Source organism: Panthera tigris, chromosome C1 (assembly GCF_018350195.1).
Source record: "Panthera tigris isolate Pti1 chromosome C1, P.tigris_Pti1_mat1.1, whole genome shotgun sequence".
Lineage (NCBI taxonomy): Eukaryota > Metazoa > Chordata > Mammalia > Carnivora > Felidae > Panthera > Panthera tigris.
In genome coordinates this window covers 163574206-163597426 of record NC_056667.1, presented here as the reverse complement: position 1 = coordinate 163597426, position 23221 = coordinate 163574206, and the positions used below count along the sequence as shown (strand labels likewise).

The 23221-nt window shown below is 38.7% G+C and overlaps 1 long non-coding RNA gene across 1 annotated transcript; it reads right to left on the bottom strand.

Moving 5' to 3' along the window:
• Positions 1–369: 369 nt before the first annotated feature.
• On the bottom strand, positions 370–11793 carry LOC122240963. The gene is made up of 2 exons (XR_006220808.1): positions 11684–11793; positions 370–779 (listed from the first exon to the last, which is right to left on the bottom strand). It is a non-coding gene; the product is annotated as an uncharacterized LOC122240963 (long non-coding RNA).
• Between the last annotated feature and the right edge of the window lie 11428 nt (positions 11794–23221).

Sequence of the window (23221 nt, the reverse complement as noted above, 5' to 3'; positions counted from 1 at the left end):
CTGCTATTTCCTAGCTCTGTGATGTCTGGCCAGCTATTTAACCTCTCTGATCCTTGGTCTCCTCCGTGGCAAAATGGAAATAATATCTCTTATGAGGTTGAGAGCTGTATAAAGAAGATAGTAAATGTAAAGTGCCCAGTAAATGTCACAGCCCCCTCATCTATGCAGAAATGTTATGATTATCAGAGACTGTGGAATAGTATTGATAGCAATTGGCCCTGGCATGTGATTTGTGGGAAAATACTATCTTAATATCCACCAGATATTTGGTGTTGTAAGCTTGCATACCTAGGTGAGGAAGTGTTTCACAAATAGCCGTGGGAAAGAAGAACACGTGCTTGATTTTTAAGAAATACTAAGAACAATCCATACACGTCACATTGTTTTAAAGATACTGCCTGCAGTGTGGATAATGCTTGTGGAGCCTTCTTCCTTGGTGGTGTGTTAGCAGCTTTTTATCTTTCAAAACAAACAGTCTTTGGAAACAAGGTGGGCATAAAGAATAGCGGCAGGTGCCAAACTGTCCAAGTGTCTTGCTTCTCACAGGCTTGGCAGGCCAGTTTTCTTTCTCAGCTAGGAAAAACACTGAGTACCACGTAGGGGGCATCTTGCACATCCCTCCCACCATGGTGCACATCTCCTACCCGTCAGGCGGAGAGCAGCTGAAAAAAGGGAAATGCAGAGAAGACAGGCCTCTTTCCCAAGGGAACCAAGCAAATATGGCTCTATTTCTTTGTAACTCTCTTTCTCAGCTTCCTCGTTTTCTGATTCAGTTCATCCTGTTGAAATTATTTAAATGACAATTGATGAGGAATGCGAATGTAATGTAATATAATACTTTGTAAAATGGAAAATCGAGGTAAGGGAAAGAAATTTTGGGCATTGCCATTTGAGCACACTTGAATCTCGCAATACACCATTAAACATCCCAAACGATCCTGTGGCTTTCCCCTTCCCACCATTATCCGGAAAAGCTTGTGTGCTGTCACCAAATTCTAGCATAAACTGCTCAGAGCTCTGTATTTTCCCATTGCTGTTTACTATTATATCACTAATTCTAATTTGATTCGGATTCAGCGAGCTCTTTCCCTTCATAACACGAAAGCCTTTTGGCAGCCATTATCTCCATGAGTGGAATCATGAACAATCACACACACAAAGAAACTGCAAATTAGAGCTTATATTCCTTATATCTTCACATGGCTGACTGAAGTAAGACAACTCCACAAACAATGCATTTTAAAGAACATTTGCAGGGTGAATATATTACAAATATGGCTGGGAAGTGGGCTGCAGTATATCTTCAAAAGTGACTGATTTAAACCCAAACTTAATGTATTTTGGAGGCCAGCAATAATTTGACTTGCTGAGTGGATGGAATTTATGGGTATAATGCAGTGCAAATAAAAACATCCTCTTTCAGTCATAAAGGTGTATGCTGTGTCCATGCTGGGAAATATAGCTTTCCTTACCCCTGACTTCTAGAGGGAACTCAGGGGAATAGCTAAGTCAGACCCAATGCCTTTTCTTTGTGGCCTTATGGAAATATCAAGTTTTATTTTTGTATTTAAGAGGGTTTTGCCATCCCTGGAACTGGGCTTTGTGTCTGAGAACCAAATAAATAAGAGAAACTTAGAAAGCACCACTGAGCAGTGGGTTGTTTTCTTCATGTGGTGACCCAGACCAGAAGAAAGGAAAAGCAGAAGGTAGAACTAGGGTTTGGACATAAGATGTTCACATCCAACCCAAGGGGAAGACTGAGGTTTGTGAGAAACCCACTGTCAAGGGATTTCCTGTTTCTGACTTGTATGCTTCTGATGCGTAACCTTCAGGAAGAAGCCTCTCATGGTACATGTGTGGCCAAATGTCCATGATGTGCTGAATTTGGGGTTGGAATGCAGGAAGTGATAAATTTCTGTGGAGGAATTGTCATGAAGCGAAACAAAGCCTGAAGCCTCCCTCCTCCACATCCTCAGCGTTTGAGAGCATTCACTGCTCTGCCCCTCAGCTCTCAGCCTGGTCTCTCCCCCACCACACCCCATTGTTCTCCTCCCTCCCCTCTGTCCTCAGCACTTCAGCCTTTGCCCACTCAGTCCACCCATTCCAGCTCTCTCTGGAACACATCCAAGAGAAGTTTGATCGTGGGCACAAGAGTAGGTTATCTTTCCTGCCCTAGCCTCTCCCCATTCATGATGGACCTGTAAGCTCCAGGAGGAGGCTTGGCCCTCAGATCTTGTAGGCGGATGATGTGATGGAATCCAATATTGTCAGAGTCTAGGGAGGTTCACAGAACATCAAAAATTCATGGTTCACGTTTGTAATGAAGGCATGAAAAATGTACAATGGCACACCCTTAAGGAGCTTGCATTTCTTGAGCTATTTTCAGCATTAATTACAGCTTTTGGAGAAGTCATATTCCTGGCCCCAATCTCATAACTTCATCAGTTTCTTGAGAAAAGCCATGAAGATCTCTCAAGTCAATATTTGTTTTAGAAGTCTGGAACAAATACATATTGGGCTATATGTGTATTCCCTCCTCTTACTTCAAAGCTTCAGATTAGTCACGTCAGTCTACCTTTTGGGGACTGGTAGAGGGTGGGAAGAGTGCTGGGAACAGATGTAAGGTAATTATGAAATCACGACATATTGAATAGCCACAGAATATTAGATGTCTTGTTGAAAAATTCAGAGTCCAAACTTCTGCTGCAATGTCTTTGCTTAAAGAGCTTTTCTGTGTATATTATTCCTTTAGTTAATTAGTAAATCAGCTGGAATTTATAGCACCTCCTTATTGTTCAAATTCATCGTGGATTTCTAGGGCACATCCCAGCCATAGTTTTCCCAGAGGAAAGCTGCAGTTTTAAAAATGTATAGGAGAAAACAAAACAAAACAAAACAAAAATGTATAGGAGACACTGGAGAGATGGGGAAATGGAGCTGATTCAAATAATTCTAGTTTCACCAGTGGTTATAGTTGTGATTTTTTCCCAACTGTCAGGCTAGGGGAGTGCATAAACTAGGATGTGTACTGCTAGCTCCTTGGGTCTATGGCCTGTATGGTTGAACCCTAAACTGGTCCTGGGATACCGAAGATCAAACATGGGAATGGAAATCCATATTACAGCAAGCTCACAGAGATTTGACTCAGTGACATTGATTTTATTTTTTTAATTTTATTTATTTTGAGAGAGAGAGAGAGAGAGAGCAGGAGAGGGGCAGAGAGAAAGGAGAAAGAACCCCAAGAAGGCTCTGCACTGTCAGCACAGAGCTCGATGTGGAGCTTGATCTCATGAACCATGAGTTCATGACCTGAACCTAAATCAAGAGTCGGACAGGCTTAACCGACTGAACCACCCAGGCACCCCTGATGCAGTAACATTTAGTTGAAACTTCTTGCCCCAGGCCACTAATATTTCTTTCCCTATCCTCTTCCATATTTCTTTCCCCTGCTTCCCCAAGCCTTGGATGATCCAGACCTAGGTTTGAAGGTTTGAAGTTTCTTGGCCTTCAAAGATCCTCTAAGCCTTGGCTAGGATGACATTAGATTTTGGGGGACCCTTAAGATAGCCTAGACTGTGGTAATATATGGGCCAGGGGTTCTGGAAGACCTCAGAAGGGACACAATAACTACCCATCTCATGGTGGGGCTTTCCTTCCTTCTGGCTTGACGCTAAAGTTGACATTTTAAAAATGACTTCTCTCAAGACTCAGGGAGGAAAATTGAAACTTTTCTTGATGAATTTTTGCCAGCTAAAACTTAGTTCCTGAAGTTGATAGCATCCCCCTGCACTTTCCTCTGGTGCCGGCAATCTGTTGGGATGCTATGTTTTGGGAGTGCTTGTCCAGGGGCTGAGTTATAGGGTAACTGGTGGAGAGCTGTGGGGAAAACAAGAACCATTCTAATCAGAAGACCTTGGTTTCCATCCTATTCTGATGTTCTGCTAACTAATGTAACCACTTGATTTTCTCACCTGCAAAATGAGAAAGAAGGTAATACCTCCTCTCCTAACTAATCATTTGGGGTTGGCTCCTACAGGTAACTTTTGGCTCTCTAGTAACTGGATCCATCTGAGTGGGTTCCTTATTCCACATCTCCCTGTGAGTGAATAAGATTATAGACAGGATTTATATAGTTCTGTCCAGTTTATTGTTTCCTGTCTCTGTAAAATAGTAAGAGCTCTCATTTATCGAGCACCTGCTGTGTGCCAGGTGCCCTCATATGTCATTTGTTGCTAATTATCACAAGGATTCTTCAGGTTGGGGATCATTAACCTGAGTTTACAAGCTCAGAAGGCCAAGTACGCTGCCTGCTCTCACACGGGACTGGTGAAGAGGCTGGAGCCCACCAGAAACTTAGGCCTTTTGAGACCTGTGGTTTTCCTGTGACAGTACATGGATTCCACTTACTTATGTAAGTTGTTCCTCTCGGTATTAGTCTGTTTAAAGCAGTTCTGGTCAAAATATATTCTAAGAGATCAGAAAACCCAAAACCACCAGGTTATTCTGAGATTTAGGCAGACCATGAAAAAAAATTGCTAAAAATGGTAACTCATGAGGCAAAAACCTACAGTAGATACACAAAATATAAAGAACAGGGAATCAAAGCATTCCTCTATGGAAAACCATTAATTTACAAAGGAAAGTAGCAAGAGAAAAAGTAAGGAACAAAGGAAATACAAAGAGCGTGAAAACAATTAAGAAATTGGCACCAGGACTAGTAAGTCCTTACCTGTCAGTAATTATTTTAAATGTAAATAAATAAAGTGTCCGGTAAAAAAAAGCATAGAATGGGCACTGGGTGGCTCAGTTGGTTAAGCATATGACTTCAGCTCAGGTCATGACCTCACAGTTCGTGGGGCAAGCCCTGCGTCGTGGGTTTAGATTCTGTGTTTCCCTCTCTCTCTGCCCCTCCCCTGCTTGTGCTCTCTGTCTCTTAAAAATAAACAACAATTAAAAAAAAAAGGCATAGAATGGCTGAATGTAAAAAAAAAAAAGCCAGACCCAACCATATGTTACCTATAAGAGATTCACATCAGCTTTAAAGACACACATAGGCTCAAAGTGAAGGGATAGAAAAAGATATTCCATGAAAACGGAAACCAAAAGAGAACAGGAGTAGTTACACTTTATCAGACAAAATAGTCTTTAAGTAAGAAAACTGTAACAAGAGACAAAGAAGGTCATTATATAATCTGATCTTTCTTCTTATTTTTTAATACAGATGACCTAGTTTGGATAAGCTAGGAATGGCCCAGGCCCAAAAAGTTTGAGATCCATAGACTAAAACCAGGATTAACATTTTCATGAAAGTTCTTCCATGTTATCTCACTTACAGAATAAAAATTACAAACGCACACACACACACACACACACACACACAAATGGATTTATGAGTAAGCCAACTCATCTATCTCATCTATTTATGTAGGTGTAAATCTTGGCCCCTGAGTAATCTTCAAGGTAAACTAGGAAGGTACATTATTCCAAGTTAGGTATTGTATATATAGCTAATTTACTAAGTTTTATTTTTTTATGCCTCCTCAGTACCTATATATTGATACAAAGTAGTATGTCAGGGAAAGCCTTGTTTTGTTCTCTGGCAGAATTGTGTTTAAATGGCACTTTGGTGTGTGGTCATGGAATTTGTTTGTTTAGCCTTACAAAACACAGTGGTATATTTACAGCCATTGTGTTGAGGAAGATGTTCCTTACCACTTTATCAAGGTCTGGTTTCTAAGGACCTGGGGAGAATTATCTCTGGTCTCAATATGAGAAGTCACTAGGCCTCTTTTGCACATCTGCTTTTTGTTTTGCTCTGTTTTTTTTTTTTTTTTTAAATCTCCCAGACATGGAATCATGTGGCTGATTGATTATCTTTCCTTTTTTGGTACCAGTTGGGAAGAAGCTCAGAATCAAACTTATGGTCCACTGTAAATCCTTTCTAGAGCACAGAAGGGTATGAATGTATAAACAAGCAAAAATTGTGGTAAAAGTATTGTTAAAGAGACAAGGGAGAGAACATTGAGTATGGGATCAGAGACCACTTCTTTCCTGAACTCCCTATTCCACGTGGCAAATGACCCTTCCCACCTACTACTGAGAGCTAGCCTTATTCAACTCTGTGCTCCATTGTTCAGACTAGTGACTGGCATTCTGTGGGTCCTCAATAAATACTTGCTATATGAACAAGGGAAGCTCATCTCCTAACACAGACCATGCCTATCATCAAAAAGACTAACTTAAAGTCTTAGCTGATTTTAAAAAAAGTATAATGGGATCCAGACTGATTGAAATACTATTTTAGATGTCACTGGCCTGAAATTTTAAACTGATTTTTATTTTTAAGCTATCTATATGGGGTTTTTCAAATCAATAGCTAAGCTAGGAGAATATCACTTTCCTTATACGAGGAGGAGCTTCTTTGAAGCAGGTGGATGAATTTGTTATTACCTGACAAGAATCATTCTCCAAGCCATAATTTTTCAATTATGGTAATAAAAAGTTAGTGCTACTATCTATGTATTGAAACAGATTTCATTCATAGACACCTACCCTTCTTTGGCATGTAGCCACATTATCCAAGTGCTTTCTGAAGTTTTATAACTTCAGCTGCAAAAATTAATTTTCAATGCCTGTACTGTGGTCAATGTCACTGCAGTAAACTGGCTGACTATCTGCTTCAAATTCTGACTTGGAATGAGGAGGGAAAGAAGTAATAATTTTATAGAATTGGTTGACTGGAGTTCTTGACAAATCAATCTAAGAGTAGAGATAATTGGCATGTATTTTTTTTCAGGTGAGTGACAAATGTATAAATCATGATTTTTCCAACATAACATTTTTCACATATATATTTGTAGGGAGATCATTTATTTTATGAAAGACCAAAGAGGCCATGTCACCTTATTTCCTCATCTCTAAAAGGAGAGTGTTGGATGATACCATCATAAAGGTTGTTTCCAGAGAAGATGGAATAAAACATCCACGGACAATGGAAATATTATGCAGAATGAATGGTTTACGGAAGGATTCTGCAGGGCGGTGTCTTTATTTTCACTATTCCTTCAACTGAGGTTGGAGAATCCATTCCATTACAAAGATGGAGGACTTAACCCTAACTATTTTTTATGGAAATTAGACCTATGTTATTTTTTGCCTTTGTATCTTCAGTTGTTTGGAGACAACCATCTTATCAGCTGGGCCAATAAGATCATTAATGGAAAACAGTGTTGTGCACCAGTAGATCTTTACTCCTTGATCAATAGTTATTTACTTCTGAGGGGTCATAGCTTGGTTAATATAGCAGAATAGTTTTATTGATAGATAACATAACAATGAAAAATAAAGTTTAAAATTGAAGATGAATGAATGTAGCACTTTCTTCAGGCATGAATATTATTATTTGAAAACTGTAATAGCTGCTCGAATGTTGGAAGGGCAGACAACAAAAGCATTGACTAATTGTCCTAGGACTATAATCAGACTTCCATTATTGACCTCTGTTAATATTCTACTGTAACTGTCTGCTAAATTGGTTCCTTGGGGCTTGAAATATACAGTGATGTTATGAGTTCCTATCATAAATTGCCACACAGTAAAGTAGCGAGTCTCTGAAATAGTGTTGGCCCTAGTTTGATCAATACTCAATTCAAAGCAGTGCAATAGGCAACTGTTTCCATAGAAACATTGATGTCACAGAGGTTGAACAGCGGCTGTTACAACAAATCATTTCCTTTGAGCAGTTGTAATTGACTATATGTACAGTTGGCTGTCACTTGAGACCATTTACATCAAGCAAGTAACAGAACCACATTAGTTATTCCAGCAGTAAGAGGGTTAGCTCTTCCTTTTGTGACCTTACAAATACCTAGGAGGATATTGCCATAGCAACCAGCAATGTAACTGGATGAACATTAAGGTAGCTAGCCTTAATGCAGTAGCAGTCTTTGGAAGCTGAAAGGTAGTTTTAATAAAGTTTACCTACTTGTTACATTAACACAAATCCTTTGCACCCCACAGTAATGACTTGGTTCCTCACACAGACATCACCGATAACAGACATTACAATTCCATTTGCACTTCATTTCCTGTTTCTCACCTTTCCTTTTCCCTCAGCATCTAGCTGCTAAGGCAGCACACGTGCACACTTGGCAAAATCTTGTTTACTGAATTCAGAGTTTGACCCTGGAGAAGTGCTGAAGTCTGAAATGTTCCAGACTTGAAAAGAGAGATAATGAGAGAAAGGAACCTTTGATAAAAAGTTAATTTTTTACTTTGGCTAAATAATCTCTAGGTTTTAAGGACACAAAAGAAAAAAAGAAACAGATGTGAGCTTAGTTTACCTCTGTTGGATTCCCTTAGGCTAAAATCACAGCCATAATGGAGTCGCATATTCTAGAATTCTTCACATTGTCCCACTACCTTACCATAGTCTTCCTGGGATGGCTGTACCTAATGGCACATTTTGGAGTATTCCATATAGTTCTGGGGAAATTAAGAAGTTTGTGTGTCCTTTGGTAGGTTGACAGGCAGAAAATGGTATCAATGTGTTATCAAACTCCTAGGCCAAATCAAAGACCACAGGCTATAGGGTGTATTTCTAGAACCATGAGAGTCAAATGTGCCTGTACAGAATATCTAGTTTTCTGAAAATTTTGCCAGCATCTCATGTAAGACTTACATAACAGGTGATATTATCAAGAGTGAGAAGCTGTAGTGGCATTAAGCACAAGTTCATTGCCATTTGCGATGGCGTCAAGGATAGAGGGTGTTTACGGGTGTGTCAGGGTCTCAAAAAGGATTTGCAGCCACAACCTAGGGATCAGGCTTGATGTGCAAGCAGGTTGGAAAGAACATACACTGCTCATCTCAGCCATAATTGCAGGTCTGATTAGCAGCACTGTCATCTTGGTATCTCCAGGAAAGAAAAAATATATATGGTCATCAATGAAGAGAGGAAGCAAAAACCCATAGAGGAGGTGTTTACTTGGAAAGGATTTTCCAATACAGACCCAAAATGATCAGCCTATAGATTTTTGGCCAGTCTGCCCTATTCCTCAGGGTGAATCCTCAAAGGTAATAAAATTGAACTGCAATCAGTATTCTTTGATGCTAGCCTGCCACCGACTGTTATTCACCTTGAACTAGAGAGTGACTATTTATAAGATTGTTTAGAGACACAAATCCAGTAAATTACTCTGTTTGGCCTTAAAAGAATGTTTGACTTGAAGCATAAAAATGGCTATAAATCTTAGAGGAATAATTTATAAGACAACATAGTGAGCAGTGATCCTCTGGTTACAATGAGTAAAGAAAGACAGTTTGAAAGGAAAAAGTGTTCCCTGTCCCCCCACCCCCTGCCTGAGGTCAGTGAACTTTTCCAGGCCCTGCATACAGGAAATTTAGTAATGGCACCTGGACGTCCTGAGAGAGAAGGGAAACAGCTGCCCTCTGCACGTATGCCCTTTTCTGGAGCAATTCTTTTCTCATAGTTGGCCATCTTTCCTCTGACAACATGGCTTGGCCAGTGGAAAAGCATAATGAGTCAACTATTACTGGGTACCCAGAGGGATCTGTCAGCCGTGGTTAACAGTCAGTCAACAGCCCAACAACCTTCCACAAAGGCACCCTAGTCAGAATAGCTGGTTGGTGCCTGTGTGTGTGTGTGTGTGTGTGTGTGTGTGTGTGTACGTATGAAAGAAAGAGAGACAGAGAGAACATGAAAGGCACTATGCATTCTAGCTGAATATGTTAATTCCTAATTATGTACAAAAACATTTGGGTCAGTCTTGATGTATACAAAGTCTCATTCATTAACAGTAACACATCTTAGTTTTACCCGTAGAAGAGTTTATTATTAGTTCATAAAGTCTATGGATGAAAATATAACATCATAAAGTAGAACAAAAAAGAAAGGAAATCAGGAGAAATGAACTATAATTTTGGCTTCTCCATTTACTGGATTGATACCTTCTCTCACTTTCCTCAGATAGAGCCCTAATGGTGTGTGCAGTGAAATAGTCAAGGGGCACAAATTTTTCATTAGAACTGAGTTAGAGACTTTAAACCCTATTAAATGTGTTAGTTTTGAATCTAGGGGACTACAAGAAAGCATCCCAAACTCATTGCTTCTGTTTTTCATTTTATATCTCAATAACTTTAAAATGGTTACATAAAGGAATTAAATATTTCAAGAAGTGTTTTCTCAGACTGCATGGGACTAATTTCTTCATTAGTGATTTAATTTTTGATTTCTGAAACTCACAGAAGTACCAAGACTCTCTATAATATTTCCAAAGTAAACTTGCTATGAGATTACCTATTACCGAAGATTACTCCATTTGATTTGATTAACCCTAAGAAGGTTAACAAGATTAAATGGAATAGAATTTTTGAAAGCATAAATTTTTGTTATATAAATATGAGCATAAGTATTTCTTCAATGGTTGAATCTTTTATTTCTGGGTTATTATCCCAAACATCACTTCTAGTTTTGTATGGCTAGAAAATGTATCAGGGTTGAGTTGAATCTGTATAGATCTTATATTTCTTTGTTGACTAAATCTCTAAAATGTGTGTGTGTGTTTTGGGTTTTGTTTTGTTTTGTTTTTTTTTTTTTGGACAATTTCCTCCCTGTTTTAGAAATGGAGGATAGGTGAATTAAATCATAAGTCTGGTTAATTAAAGATTCCAGGTAGCTGGGTTTCTGCTGGTTAAAATGTTGGCGTCATTATTATCACTAGGCAGAGTAAGCACTCCTTTAAGACAGTGTGGAGTGCCTAAGACCATGCCTTTTCAGTGGTAGTGAGAGAAGACTGACATTGATGAATATAGTCTTTTGAGTATTTTCTATATAATATTGACTTTATTTTTCTTGGTTTGGCAACTTCAATATCCATGACTCTTTGGGACTAGTTTCTGCCAATTAGACTCTGGCTGGTCTCCTATTGCTATTGGGTTCTGCCTCCTCCCTGGCAGATTCTGACTGTCCCTGCCCACCAGTGCTTTCCCCGTCATCCCGTGCCTGTCTGGGGAGGAGTACTGCTGGGCCTCTCAGGTGCTGGTCTACTGCCCATTGCCATTCTCTGCTGCTGAATCTCTCTTCTGCTTCTGGCAGGACAGCCCATACTTAAAAGCTTTCTTCCCACCTTGGCTTTCCTGATATTTCTCTTGGGTCTTCCTCTTTCTCTCTGATTCCTCCTCTCCTTCCACCATCCCTTAAATTTTGCATTCTCCAGAAATCAGTCTTTGGTCTTAATTCTTACTCTGCTTTCTTTCTCTGTCTATTCCCATAGCTTCCATTCCCAGGCAATGATTCCCTATCCCGTATCCCATATCCCATTCTGTCAGTCTCCCTGGGTGTTGGATCAAGAGACATTGAATAAAGGCAACAAAGGAGGGACTCCAAGGTGGAGGGGCACTGTGAGGAATTTTATCAGGACCTTTGGAGCCGATGCTTAGGGAAGGGCTGATGTTCGAATAAGAGAGAGCATTTCAGGGGAGTAGCAGAGACTATAGAGCATGGCTGGGCCTGCAGCAGCTTAGAAATCTTCACATTGTTAGCTACTACCATTACAGTACGAGTGGAGTACTAGTAGTAGTAATGCCTATGGAGATGTAAATGCCCTTTAAAGGAGTGACATTTTAAGTTATTTACAGGTAATCCCCAAAGGGATGAACTCACCACTTTCTATGACTAGATAGATGGTCTGGATAGTGTGTGAGAAGCTGATACTCAGCGTAGAAGGTGGTGCTGGGGAAGGAGCCACGGAGGTGAAGGAGCCACCTTCCGGACACGGCTGCTGACGCGATGACGTCATCCTCTCACGTGACCGGCTGTGGTTGCCTCCCGTCCCACACTCCATACCCCGCCTGTTTTCAGCTGCCTCACAAGCTGCAGACGTCAGGGCCTCCTTCCCGTGACATCGCCAGGTCTCCAGTCACAGACCATTGTTTCCTGCAGGAAGACTAGTGGTTCTTTCAACAAACTGATATTATTCTGGATTCTGCTGACAGTGCAGTCCCCCAGACTGGGTTTTCCAGTCCCCTTTATGCTATTTGCAAACATGTCAAGGAAAGACCAGAGAGGGGACGTCAGGTCATATCTCCTCCACTCGTATCTTCTCCAGCCCAGACTGAATCAATCCCAAATTCTCAGCAGAGGAAATATGATTGGCTCAACCTGGGCTAGTGTCCTCCTTTGTTTTGAAGGGAGGTGATATAGTACAAACATGGTTTATCTTGGAGGGTCAGGCAGGCCCCTCCTAGACAAGGATGGTCAGTGGGGTCCAAGAAGGTATTTCAAAAGCCTTTTCTACGTTTGAACAAATTAATGAAATAAATAATAGTATTTCTATGTTCTTAATTTAATGGCACTGATGCCTAGAACATCATCAGTTATGTGTCATTTTATCCAGGAGTGATAATGGATAATGTTTAAAATGTTTCTAAGAGAGCAGACACACAAATTTAATGCTTAAACTATCTGTGTGACTTGGGCAAATCTCCTAAATTCATAGTTAGTCTGATGCTAATGGCTCTTGAACAAGGGCTTGAGTTCAGCATCAGTTGAGTTCGGTCAGACAGAGACCAATAGTACCCTCTGTAACCACGTAAAAGGGCAAAACAAGTGGTTCAAATGAGTCTGAATTCTGGCTTCGCTTAAGGCTGATAAGCATGACTTCCAGTTAATGGAGGTTAATCTGGGGGCAGAGAATGAGAAGATGGTGTATTTGGGAGATTTTAAATTATGTTTACTTCTATTATATTGAAATAAATTTATAGTGCAGATCCCTACAGGATGATTACCTGCCTGTTTGGGATGTGAAGCAAGATTTTACAGACCAAGATTTTTAATAAACAGTTTTGTTTTGTATATAGATGTTCTTGAAGTGTAGCTGATAATCATGACCAGATAACAATATATCCCACATGAAACTTAAATTGAAGAATGGCCTGAAAATTTGATTTAGGTATAAAAAATTTTTACAGCTTGGCCATAAGAATGAGATGTTCTTTCCTGCCTCAAGACTTGTATGCAGTGTCTCTTTGGAAATAGCCAGGTAATCTTCCTGGGGCAAAATGAACCTTCGCAGGCCCTGTGTCATCTTTGTGATCCTGCAATAAAAGGAAGAAGAAGAGGGGAAGGGGAAGGGGAAGGAGAAGAAACAACACAGCAATGGAAATGTACAATTTTAGCTGAAAGAAATTTTTGGTTTTGGATATCCAAGATAATGAAAAGGAAGACATTACAGGAAGTGGGTCAGGGGGGAACCCCAATTTTGTCTGAGGTTTGCTGAGCTCATTTAGACCTAGTCCCATTATTTCTAATTTAGTGGGTTAACTTAGGGGTGACTTCTGTCTTTAAGGTTTCAATTACTGGGTTGTCTGTGATTGAAATCTAATACTTATGCAGACGACTAATCTGCAATATTCGTTCCAGAACAATATTTATAGATACATAATCTTCAAAACAACCTTACGTGGTAGGGATTAGTATTATCCCTATCTTACCAATGAAGAAACCACAGAGAGGTTAATTAAGTTCATTGCTTGAGGTTGCACTGGTGATAAGGGTTGGGGTCAGGATTCAAATCCCAACAGACTGACTTCGGTGCTGAAACATTTCACCTCCCAGGAACCATTTTGGCTTTGAGGAAGTTGTTTAATCCTTGTGTCTAATTCCTTTGTCTTTAAAGGCCTCTAACAGTACTTCCTGCCTCCCTAGCTCAGAGAAGTGTGCTGAGATTAATAGCAGCATGTGTCCATTTCAGCCCCTGTGAGTCTCTCCCTTATACACCAAGCTCCCTTTGAAGTCAATAAAAGCCCTATGTGTGTGTGAAGGGAAGCAGGGCCCTTGGCAGTTGAGGGGATGTGTAAATATTGAGGGAACATATATAAATCACTTTTATTTTCTTGGAAAATGATCTATATAAACATCAAATAGCGTGAAGTGCTTTGTATTGTGTGTTTGCAGGTAACATTCTCCCATATGTGAGATTCTCATCTTGAAGTCACAATCCGTAGAAAATACCCTTAGGGAATAATTTTATGTTTCTAGTGTTTGCTCCTCAGGTAAACCACAAGCTTCTCAGGGTCAGGAACCAGGTCTGATTCATTTGTATTCTAAAGGGTTTCTTGTTTTCTCTTCCTTACTCCCTTTTAAAAGGCATCTACTTTGGTACTTGGCACATAGTAGGTGCTCAGTAAAGCCTAGCTGAGGGAATGGAAGTTGGGGGAAATGGATTTTGTACAGTGATTCCTCGATTAGTTTCATTACTAGTGAGAGAGATTACATGGAAGGGCAAGAACTGTTTTGGGAGAATTTTGACAGAAACAATTTTAAGACACTTTATTACAAGAGAAAGGGTATGAGGAATTGAGGCGAGATGTTAGGAAGAGTTTCTTGACCAACAGGACTGTGAAAAGCTGGAAATTGTCTTATGGGACAAGGCTCCCATCTTTCTTTACAGATTTTAAATATTAGGTTCTTTGGGTTGGACTCAGTTCTGCCTGAAGGTAGGGGATTTGAGAGGAAATGGTGGTCACCCTCCTGAGCTCAGATTCCATGACTGAAGCATGGAGGCAGCAAAAAAAACCATTTACCATGGATGGAGTGCAAAAGAGAGCATCTCGGCAGACACTGTCTGTGCCACAGGAAATTTTCACTATTAAAGTTATTATTCCAGTTAAACTTTCTCAGACACAGTGATATCTCCTAAGGGTTCCCACAGCAGATCTGTTTTTCAGATGTTAACCTATCCAATTCACTTTACCATTTATCAAGTCAAGGGATATAAAAATCTTAGGAGCCAGTAACTACCTTCTCCCAGGAATTGAGACTCCGAAGAAATTCATCCTTGGCATTCATCACTCCTGAAGCTCATTAATTTGGGTCCTTGTTTTCCTCATTATCCTAAGAAGGACAACATAATCATGGCAATTTCAATTCCTAGTGACAGAGAGGATCAGTGACTTTCATTTTCCTTTTCCAATCAATTAATCGGTAAATCAATCAGTATTTTTTTGTACCTGTTCTGTGAAAGTCATTATGCTACAGTTAAATTCAATATTGAAAGAACAATTTAAGTGTAAGGAGTGCCCCAGGAATATAAGGATAGGTCAACATTAGAAAACTTGTTAACAAAATAAAGGGAAAACCCATATGAATCCCATAAGGCAGAAAAGCACTTGGTAAAATCAATATTCAATCTTAATAAAATCTTTTGGTTATATGGGATTTAATGATACTACTTTAAAATAATAAAAAGTTGTCTGAAGACAAAAGCTAGAGGCATTTGCATAGAAAGAAGAAACAAGACAAAGATGTCTACTTTTACCATTCTACACAATGCTGTTGGGCAGTCCTAGCCAATGCAATTAGACAAGGCAAGGAAATAAGAGGTATAAACATTAGAGATAGAGTAAAAACATTTTCGTTTGCAGAGAAGAATCAAAAGACTATTAGAATCAAAAAGAGAGCCAGAAAAGTGGGCAATTTTAAGTATGCAAACAAAACAATAGCTTTTTAAATTGACCTTTTGTATTTTTAACTAAACATTTCTGATTGAATAAAATGAGAAATTCTATTAACAGTGGCAACAAACTAGAAAATTTGTAGAAATAAACAGTAAGAAAAGTGCAATACCTAAATTTATATATGTACTATATATATATATATATATATATATATATATATATATATATAGTATATATATGCAAGGGAACTTGAGTAAATGGAAATATAAGTGTATAGATATAAAATGTCATGTTCTTGGGACCATTCATTATTGTGAAGAAGTAAAAAATTTAATGCAAATGCAATAAAAATCCTAATGGGATTTTTTTGAAACCTGACAAAAATGATTATGTAATTCATTTGGAATAATAATACACAAAAATAGCCCAGAAAAATTTTAAAAGAGCAATGGGAGAGATGTTCTAAAGGAGATAAAATGTATTTTAAAGATTCACTAATTAGAACAGTGTAATTCACTGGCCATAAAAAATGGAGATAAATCAGTGGGCCAGAATAGCAATCTGCAGAACAGATCCAAGTATTCATCAGAATTTAGTGTATCATAAAGGTTAAACAGGAGGATAGTTTATTCAAATAAAAGGTATTATGACAGGCTAACATTTTAGGGGAAAGAATAGATCTTTATCTCGTACATAACATGCAAATAAATTTCAGATAAATTGAAGATTTTTTGGTTTTATTTTGTATTTTATTTTATTTTATTTTATTTTGGAAAGATGAAAGTGTTAGATTAAAATATGAATATTTTTATAATTTTTGAATAGGAGAAGATCTTTCTAATATAATGCCAAAGCCTGAAACTACAAAGTTTTGATAGATCTAACTATATAAAAATTTAAAACTTTAGGATAAAAAAGCCCTTCAGTTGGGGTGCCTGGGTGGCTCAGTCTGTTGAGCATCCGACTTTGGCTCAGGTCATGATCTCACAGTTTGTGGGTTTGAGCCCCGCGTCAGGCTCTGTGCTGACAGCTCAGAGCCTGGAGCCTGCTTCGGGTTGTGTGTCTCCCCCTTTCTCTGTCCCTGCCCCGCTCACACTCTATCTCTCTCAAAAATAAACATTAGAAAAAACAAAAAAACCCTCAGTTAAGTAAGGTCACCATGCTACAGGGGTGTGCTTAAACCACCCATCTTGTACCAGACCCACTGGCTAAATTATCACGAATTTTGCAAGCTGATTGTTAAACAGAGCCATCACTAAAAATTAAATTATATATATTTGCAATTGAATAAATTGTATTAAGAACAAAATTTATGAATATACAAGCTTATCTCTTCCTAATTATTTTACTACATTTGCTATTATTTATGCTCTTGGGTTTATGTCTGTTACATATGTACGGTAGGAATACAATATCAGATTACAGGGAGGAAGACAACTGGGACCAGAGATTGGAATACCACTGGACCGTCCATCTCCATTCTTGGTTCTGCTGTGCTTCTTGCTACATGTCAATATCATCCTCTTTTACTGAACAATACATTTTTACATGATGGTCCATTTAATATGGACATGTTAGCCAGCAACTATTAAACTTCTTTTTTTTTTTTTTAGGCTTCCGGTTTATTTTTGTTTTGTTTTTATTAACTTGTTTTATTTTTTATTTTTTTAAATTTATATCCAAATTAGCATATAGTTCAACAATGATTTCAGAAGTAGATTCCTTAGTGCTGCTTACCCATTTAGTCCATCCCCCCTCCCACAACCCCTCCCGTAACCCTCAGTTTGTTCTCCATATTAATGAGTCTCTTATGTTTTGTCCCCCTCCCTGTTTTTGTATTATTTTTGTTTCCCTTCCCTTATGTTCATCTGTTTTGTCTCTTAAAGTCCTCATATGAGTGCAGTCATATGATTTTTGTCTTTCTCTGACTGACTCATTTCACTTAGCATAATACCCTCCAGTTCCATCCACGTAGTTGCAAATGGCAGGATTTCATTCTTTTTGGTTGCTGAGTAATACACCATTGTATGTATATATACCACATTTTCTTTATCCATTCATCCATTGATGGACATTTGGGCTCTTTCCATACTTTGGCTATTGTTGATAGTGCTGCTATAAACATGGGGGTGCATGTGTCCCTTCGAAACAGCACACCTCTATCCCTTGGATAAATGCCTAGTAGTGCAATTGCTGGGTCGTAGGGTAGTTCTATTTTTAGTTTTTTGAGGAACCCCCATACTGTTTTCCAGAGTGGCTGCACCAGCTTGCATTCCCACCGTTTTTAATTTCACTGCCAGAGAGGCAAAGAGGCTCTAAAACTTGTTCTCTTATCTCAAGAGAAAGCCCCCAAAGCATGCTGATCGACTTGTTTGGGGTAAGTGTCACCTGCTCCCTACCCCCAAACCAGTCAGAATGGCTGGAAGGCTTTGCTTGATGACTGGTCCCAGGTTTGGTCAGGTGGCTGGTCCTAGATCAATATTAGGTGCGAGGTAAGATCTATTAGAATACAGCCACTACTTTTTGAAACACACATTAGGAGCATTTCCTAGAGAAGCATTTTGTTCTGGGCTGATAAAATAATGGATTTCCATGATGCTGAAATCCTACCTAAGTTTTCTCCAACTTTTGGAGAGATCCTTCTTTGAATTACAGAAGCTTACAGAACCATGACAAATTGTGTCATGCTTAATCCTACAGCCTACATTATTATAAAAGTGATACTGCAGATTTTGAGATTCAAAGGTGCTTTTGTCTTTTCCTCTAAACTGATACTCCTCTACCAGACCTCACTGCCATTGTCAGTTGAATTCATAACCACTGAAATACTTTTTTTTTTTTTAGCTAACATACTAACCTAATTAATATTTTGAATACCATGGAGAAAATAAAAATTATCACCATTTTGCTATTTAGTCTCCCAAATACCTATCACAGATTTGAGTTTAGTAAACAAGTATTAAGCATTTACTATAGGATGATACCAAAGCGGGGAGAAGTAATGTCTTCCTTCAGAGCCACCACTTACTGGGGGACTTGGTATGTATTATATTAGGTCTCTCTTGGGTTGAGATCAGCTCTTGGTCGTTATGAGAGACTAAGGAACAGCCTCCTTTAGGATCTCTGTGAATCTGAGGTTCTGGATAAGTTCTTGAAACTGCATCACTGTCTCTATATAAAGAGTCATGACTTCAGCCATAAAATCAATCTCTGGCCCATAGATCATGAACCTAAATGAGCACCTAAAGAAAATGAAGCAGTGGACTTAAAAGGAAATTAATGTAATTGTGTTGTCTTTCTACTTTGTACTGTGGTGATTTCATAACCTGTGATGTTCAACAGAGGGACCATTATTGCTTTCTCCTGTTTTTATTTATGCTCTGTTTACAAATAAAAATCTACATACAAGGAAATATTCTGAGCTTGTCTCTTAACACTGACAAAATGGCCATTCAGTTCAGGCTATGGGCAGATGTTCTTAGAACTAAACTAAAGCCAGTGGTTGGGGATTATGGAAATCCAAGAGCATCTTGAATGACAATATTTATTATGCTTCCTCTGGATGTCTTGATTTGGGGAAGAAATGGTTTAAAGGTCTCTGATCACTCCACTGATTTATCCAGCTATGGAAAAAGTCAAGAGGATATGTATGAAGGGTGGAGGTGGGGTGGGGAGGTGGTACTCAAAGTGGAGAATTTTAATTCTAAGGACATGGTGGAAGTCTCAGGGGCCTGCAATTTTGGCAAACCCATTCCAGGCTAATACATTCAAGCCAGTTTTCATGAGCCACTGTAGCAAGGCAGGATTTGGGCCTCTTCCTCTGACTTTGACAACGGAGACTGCTCCAGGCCAGAGATGTCAGTGTATATAGTTAACTGTTATGGATCTTACAATAAAAATTTGTTGAAGGTCATTAAACACTCATCTCTCTATGTTTATTACTTTAGTCTTTTATTTGTTGGTAGACATGGATCGTTTGATGTCAATTACCACCACACTTGGCATTTTATGCAGTAAAGGTCCTTATGGTTCTTGATGGGTAAATAAACAAGCTAGTGAAAAGCTACGGTGACAGTGGTTCTTGCATTTCTGCTCACTTAACGGGGTGAAGCCAGAGTGGGAGAAGGTCACTCCGCAGTGTGCCTTGACTGTGTGATGCTTTGGGCCTGAATCCATACATAGCCCTCACCTGCTCCCCTCTGCACCTCACAGGCTGTCCTCCTCAGATACCTTGGCAACTGTAGGTGAAATTGGGCTGGGCATTTCTTTTTTTAAAAAAGCTCATCACAAACCACTTGTTTATATGGAATGCCTTTTTCTTTAGTACTATGTGAAGAGGGAAATTTATCTTCTTGCTCAGAGTAACTATTGTTTTTTTACTTATTTCAGGGTTGAGGTCGGGGCATTTCCTTTCCTCACTCCCTTCCACCCTCCCTCTCTCCTCCCTCCCTCCTCTTCTCTTCCCTTCTTCCCTTCTTCCTTCCCTCTCTCCCTTCTCTTCTTTCTTTCTTTCTTTCTTTCTTTCTTTCTTTCTTTCTTTCTTTCTTATGGAGTACTTAACTCAGAGTGACTCTCCTTGTGTTGATTCCATTTGAGAATATTTTTGTTCAGTTTTTCCCTAACTACACACATGGGTAGCTGTTTTCTCATTTTCCCATAGTAGTAAAACCAATGTAACATATTAATACTCTTTTGGAGTGTGTATCCTGTGCCCATCTTTGCTAACTGTTCTGCCTACATGACCTGATACCCTCATGGCAATCCTATAGAATAGGTACTAATGTAATCCCATTTTACAGATGAGGAAACTGAGGCAATCACTTGATTACAGTCACACAACCAATAAGAAGCAGAACCAGAATCCCAAATCAAGTAATCAGATTTTCCAGGTATGCCCACATGTCAAATATGACCATTTTACTGAACAGGTCAGGTCCTCGTACTTGGATGTTTGATGCACCAATTTTTCTGAAAAATAACGTTAATATTTATAAATACTCAGTTCAAATTATGATACAGTGTGCTTAGCTCTAAATGATACATGCCATAATCTATTCCTGATTTAATGTGTTATAAGAATCTTATTCCACTTTAGGGTCATTATCACGAAATACCAGTTAACCTTGTCTTGTGGATAAAAAAGGATGCTGGGTAACAGAAATTTTTGTTCCAAAAAATCCAGATAAATTCTAACAATCATTGTAGATGACAAAGAAACTTTTGTTTTTTAGTTCAATACTGTGAAGCGGAAGAGGGAAAAGTTATTCAGAGAAAACCCATCTTTCTCCTCTTTGACTTCACGATATTGAGGGAAAAGATGGATTTTCTCTGAATAACTTTAAAAAAATATAACGAACTTAATGTTGAGGAATAGGTAGTCTGCTCACATTAAAGCAATCATTCATCCTTCTCCCCTTTTTGGGGGAACTCCATTTCACAGTGATATTTGTTCATTGTACACTTGGTCATGTAATGGTCATAGCATGATATGGAGAATCATTAATATATGTTTTAAAAAGAAAAATAGCCCAGGAACCAATTTTATTGATTTATTCATTAGATTTATTAGACAGCTACTAGCTAAAAGCTAATAATAATCTATGCTCTCAAACATACAGAATTGTTTTGAAATTATACCTAATAGTCAAAACATAAGCTTTTTTTTTTTTTTTTCCTCTTAAAAGGAAAATGCTTCTACTAAACAACCCCTTTATCCTGGCCTGTGAGAAAGCCTGGGAATTTTAGGTCTTTACCTGAGAACACTCAGATATAGTATATGTTTTGTGACTTCCTCTTGAAAATTAATCATTTTTAGCTTCAGGAGAACAAAACAGGTGAGCCAAACCACGCATGCCTTTGTCCTCAGACCCGGACCCTCTCCCAGTTAGTTAGCGATAGCTCTTCCTTCTGGCATCATGTTCTCATCACCCTTCTCCTTAGTGCTCACATCACTTAGAGTAGATTGAATTCGGAGTGTTTATAAGGTGCTGACTAACATTATCGCCTTTTATTTACAGACACATTTGGCATGTTTATTAGAATTGGCCACTTCACGAAAAATATTTTTCCTCTAACATTAAGTATGAAATGTTATTTGTCAACAGGTGATAAATTAATTGTCATATTTAAATTCTTTTTGTGCATTTAGGCATATTAACATGTCTAATGCATTTCTTTTTGAAGTGTGTAAATCTTAAAGTGCAATGTTCCATTACCCAACATAATTCTCTTAACCATATTATGTACGTAAAAAGCTCACATGTATATTAAATGATTCTTTTCTTCCCCAAAATGGGAAATGAGGACTAATATAGCATGTGCTACCCATTTCCTTCCAAAACAGCCCGTGATGGACTGAAGCCAAGGTTGTAAGAAAGTGCCATGTAGCTGATAATGTAAAAGAGGTCATCTTGCATCAGTCCCAAACTTGGCCAAGGGCCTCCTTTAAAATGCCAGTGGCCATAATCTGAAATTTGTTACTCATTTTTATCATTCCATGAACAAGTTACCCTTTTGTATCAAACTTCTCTGAATTATAAAATGATCGTAATACCATAATACTGTAATTATATAATGATAACAAGGGTTGCTGTTTAATATCTTAACCAGTAAATAAAAACCCCCCACCAAATTATAACTAAAGTGTATGTTTTATAGCACAGAACGTCTCCAGTAGTCACCATTTCTACTTAAATTAACGTTCCCGGGAATACCACCACCGCTTGCTCTTCTTACAGAAAATTGGGCCTAGATTCAGAAGATTCAGGTTCTAGTTTTGACGCACAACCTAAAGAGTTACGTAACCTTGGCAAGTCACTTAATCTGTTTAAGGTCAAGTCTCCTCTTTTAGAAGAGATTGTGTAGTGTATACTACACCTTACTCCCTACAAGTTACAAAAGTGTCTTATGTATTGTAAAGGGATATTTAAATGCAAAGTGTTAATTCAGTGTTTCTAGCTATGTTGCCCTCCAAGAATACTTTGGATGAACTGTCTTCAAGTCTTTAAATAGCAGGGGTCAGTTTCTTTGCCTCTTTTCTTTGTGTTGTGAAGATTTCATTGGGACAAATACTGTTAGGAACATTCTAAGAAAAAAAAATCACATTCGAGGTGAATGCCCCTTTGTTTAACTCAACAAAATTCAAGTGCGACAAAGGAATTTGAAAGATCCTTGGAGTCGAAATGGATTTTGATCTCTATTGTGCCTAAAAAAAACTAGCTTTGGTCCATAATTGTTGATAAATGCAGTAGGATCTAATGTAACCAATGCCTCATAGGTCTAGAATGTTTAGTTTTGATTAGTGAGACTCAACCTGCAAGGGGTAAGAAAATGAAAAATCTCTAGGTGGTGTAGTGTTTAAGGGCATGGGTTTTAGAGCTGGTAGGAGCTGGGTTTGAACTCCTGCTTGGCAATGCATTAACTGCATGCCCCATGGGTAAGTTCCTTAAAGGTTCTAAGCATCAGGTTTCTCACTTGTAAAATGGTCCAGCATATAGAGGTGTCAGGAGGATTTGTGAGACAATGTCAGCTAAGTGCTGAGCAGAGCCCTGACGTGTAGTAAGTGCTCACCCTGAGTACAGTAGCTGTTGTTACAGTCTTCATTCTTAAGGGTCCAAAGATGTTAGGGGCTGTACTTGGGACTTTACAAAGCAAGGTCTATTAGGTAAGTCTACTACTTAGCTAATACTACTACTAGGTAAGAAAGTACTATTAGGTAAGTCATCCAAGTGATGGGCATCTATGG